We start from the raw sequence: 4214 nt of genomic DNA on the forward strand, positions 1-4214 counted from the left end.
CTGATTCAGAAATGTTTGCTCTGGTTTCCTCAATTTGCTTAAAAATGCTACTATAACTAATATCAGCACCTGAATCAGCTATTTGACCACCAACGACCTCCAATTCATGTTGTGGCAGAAGGGCTGCCACGTCTGACACACTCACCAGAACACTAGGTCTCTGCATTTTTGGTGTCAGGAATGGCGACTTCCTCAGGAACCACCACATGGCCGCTGTACTTTGGTGTGTCTGTACGTTGTCTGTTGACTCTTGCTGTCCTTGTTCGTTGTCCTTTGATGGAGTCCAGTTCCATCTCTCTGGATGTTTTGTAGTCGTCGGTGTCCCCCAGCAGTTGGGTGACAAGATCCTGCAGAAATAGCAGCTGACCGACGACCATCTTCCAGCTCACTCAGCTGTTTACTGTTCATGTAACACAATGTAGTCATGCATTTCTGCATCATTAGCCCCTGTGACAGTGGGAGCCTCTACAAGCGTTTCCCCAATCAGGACAGCTGCCAGTTTGTATGACTGCATTTCGTTGAGCTGGATCAATCGCTTTTGAATGTCCTACACTAGCTTTTTACATGTGTTAACTCATGCCATTCCCCCTACCATCTATTGACTTTGTGTCTACGTCGAACACTTCTGAAAAGGGGGATACCTAGTAATTTGTTCAACTGAAATGTGTCTCCCGCATTTAACCCAACCCAGCTTGCTCTGGACTCCAAGCGTTTGTCGCCGTGGTTCTTTCACGATCCACAACTCTGGTCAGTGTTGTAGATCACAGACGAGCCCCTCAAAATGGTACTACCCTCAGAATGGAGATCTGAGAGCAGTAAGGTAGAAATATGAAATGCGGTGTAAAAAGGAAGCACATGAGAATGTTTCAACTTTAACAAGTGACTCCATTTTAATAATCAATCAAAAGTTGAATAAATGAATATTCATATCAAGTTGACCTAAATAGGAAATTAATCTCAGATTGAATTTCACAAAATAACAAAAATAGAATTGACATTACCCAATGAAACAAAACACCATTCAGTATTTCAGTCTCCATGAACACACTAACATTCAGTCTCCCAGTCTTGTATAGCAAACAGCTCCATTTTATGATGACCACATCAGCAAGAGACAAACAGTTCAAAAGTCTGATGATAGAACCACGACAGAGTATTACTGTAATAACAGCCCAAATACATTCTGCATCCCCCTGAACCATGAGATGACATTACTCTCCTGTTGAACAAATAAACCATCCAATACATTCACTGTAATATACATTAGAAAATAGTTACTTGGATATGGACACTCATTCCCCAGGGAACGAGCAGGCACCATTTGAAGCTAGCTAGCAGACCCTCTCGATAGCTAGCTGGCAGCCTCTCGATAGCTAGCAGCCCTCTCGATAGCTAGCTAGCCTAGCTCACTAGCTTGTTTGCTACATTGAATTTTGTTAAAAAATATAACCCTGTGACCGATAAACAGACATAAATAGACATAGTCCATCAAATCCGCTACACATACATGAGAATATAGTCTATATAATGATCCTCTGCAACTCAGCTTGTGTGGCTCAGTTGATAAGAGTGAGGTGCTAGTAACACCAAGGCCATGGATTCAATTCCTACAGGGATCATACTGTATTTAAGTCACTTTGGATATAAAATAAAACCGATCACATGTAGAGGTACACATACCGCTGTCAACACAGGGAGTACTTAAAACATTTAAAAACTAAATGTCACTGCCATGAGTACAAAAATATGGTCATAAGTGGCATACATGATCATATGAATTAGTCTATGGTATCTATACCTCTATAGTAATCCAATGTACGATGGAGAAAATGTACAGTATTTTTTTCAGCTAAGTCACTCAGTGTGGGCTCTGTCTTACAGGTAACATGCGTCCTTTGAGGAAGGAGGTGTTCCCAGAAAGAAGAAAAGGAGGTATATTCTTTAACAAGTGCAGACTGAGGTGAGTGAGTGTGTAAGGCATCTTCTCTCCCATGTCACTCAGACTGCATGCATTATATACTGTTTTCCATTCACGTGTTAATTACATATGCATGATCTTAATTTGAGCCAGTTTGCTTGGCTTAAAAACAATCGTTAAGAAGCCAAGTCATTCCAGCCATATCAACCATTTTACAATCATCATGACATCAAAAGCATCTACAGATGTAGGATCTTAATTTGAGCCAGATTGCTACAGAAAGAAAATAATCCTGCAGCAACAAGAAATGTGAACTATGCGGATTAAAACTAATGGAAATTTTTGTAGGGGTTGATACATTTTTAGTTAGCAAATCAAATCTGAAATTTCTAAAGTGTAAATTAAACTTTTGAAGCCTTTTTTAAAACTCAAATATACTACAAGTTTGCATTTCCTGCTGTGCAGGACAATTCTCTGTAGGCCTCCACTCAAATGAACAGCTTTAGTTCAACTCTCTACGTACCAGAATACATTGAATAAGAAATCAAGTGCTTCATATTTCATGTTGAATTAAATAAACTATAATACTATTTTAAAAACACATTTATGAACCTTTATTGATTATACTGTACATCCACTGTTCCGGTTTTGATCCAGGTTTCGTCGTGGGTTATAGACAAGACATTCATCTGGAGCCATCTCTACCATCCAGCTAAGGAAACACCCCTTTTCAGAAGATTGGAGATATTATTATACAATACAGAAGAGCAACGATATATTTTACAAAAACAAAGTATTCTGAAAACTTCAATGGAATTTAAACTGACCAAACCAACATATTACTGTAACGTTCCAGATGGGTTTTCATAGTAACTAATAACTATACAGTTTGTATATAACATGTATTGTCACAAAAAAAAAAGTCACATCTGATATGATCTATTTCCTTAACATAGTTGGTTCTTTTTCCCCAAAAGTTCAAGACAAAACACTTTTGTTGTTGTAAATTAAAATATTAATTTAACCTTTAATCTTTGTACTTCTTGTCATATCACAACTGTAATATCTTATCAAATGGAAAGAGAGACTATGGAAATACAGGATCCCACAGCTGCCACCGATTCTACTGGTAGAGTATACAGTACAAAAGGTTATGATGTATACTAGGGCTGGGATTCAATACAATCACGGGTTATAGGCATTGCGGCTTTCAAAGGCAATGTTGCCGCTTTCGCAGAGATCCCATTCACGGTAAACAAAATGGCCTTTAAAAGCCGCAATGCCAATAACCGGCCATCGGATTGAATCCCACCCTAAATTGCTTGTTTCATTCCAGCTGAAAAACATACAGGTCAATGTTTAGTGTAGATATGAAATCTTCTCTTCGACCTCCCAAAAAGACAACGAAACCAGAGAACAAGGTAAATGGCTTAAACTACCGTTAAGAAAGAAGCCAAGTCATTCCAACCATTTTACAATCTTCATGACATTCAAAGCATCTACAGATGTAGGATTTAAATAAGCCAGTTTGCTACAGCAAGAAAATAAGTTTGTAGTAACAAGAAATGAGAATTATTATGTGGATTATAATTAATGGACTTTTTGTAGGGGTTGATACATTTTTTCATAAGGGAAAATCAAGTCTGAACTTTCAAAGCGTGGAAATCAAAACTTCAAAACCTCAAATACAATGCACGTTGAACCAACAGATATTACGATTCAAAAAGCAGCATAGCCGTCTGTACCAAGTTGATTAAGCGTAACGAAAGAGGCGGCGTAAATAATTCCAATAAGCTGTCACAATCACTGGATGGTAGATGAATGGTAAGTAACTCACACTATTTAAATTCAAACAGAATATCATTAAATCGGAACAGATATCAAATAAAAACAGTTAAGACTTTCAAGTTAAATGATTTACAGTATATGTGTATCACTTAAAAGATAAATATATATATATATTTATAAAATCCCCCATAATCAATTAAACCTGCACTGTGGTGGAACTGGCCATAAGAGCACTATGTGGGTAATCATTTTTTCATTATTCATGTGTCATCTGGTGGAAGTAACTGTACCGACTGAATTTAAGTGGAATTGCCCCATCCTGGCCCACACTGCCATTACCCCCGCTCCAAAACACATGTAAACCCATACAGAGAGAATCACCCTTGTCTCTCCTGTGTGACTGCAGTCCTGTTGTTGTCAATGGGTATTTTACCCAATGTCTCCTTCCCACCTTTGTCTGACAAAGGCTTTGCCCCGGACTCTGCTTTGACTGGTCTCCATCACCACC

At 38.4% G+C, this 4214-nt stretch overlaps 1 long non-coding RNA gene across 1 annotated transcript; it reads left to right on the forward strand.

Annotated features, from left to right (window-relative positions):
* The first annotated feature begins 1880 nt into the window (after nt 1-1880).
* Nucleotides 1881-2949, forward strand: LOC127921394 (uncharacterized). Its single transcript, XR_008108977.1, has 2 exons — nt 1881-1960; nt 2576-2949. It is a non-coding gene; the product is annotated as an uncharacterized LOC127921394 (long non-coding RNA).
* The last annotated feature ends 1265 nt before the right edge of the window (nt 2950-4214 follow it).

Source organism: Oncorhynchus keta, unplaced genomic scaffold, assembly GCF_023373465.1.
Source record: "Oncorhynchus keta strain PuntledgeMale-10-30-2019 unplaced genomic scaffold, Oket_V2 Un_contig_22305_pilon_pilon, whole genome shotgun sequence".
In the NCBI taxonomy this organism is placed as follows: Eukaryota; Metazoa; Chordata; class Actinopteri; order Salmoniformes; family Salmonidae; genus Oncorhynchus; species Oncorhynchus keta.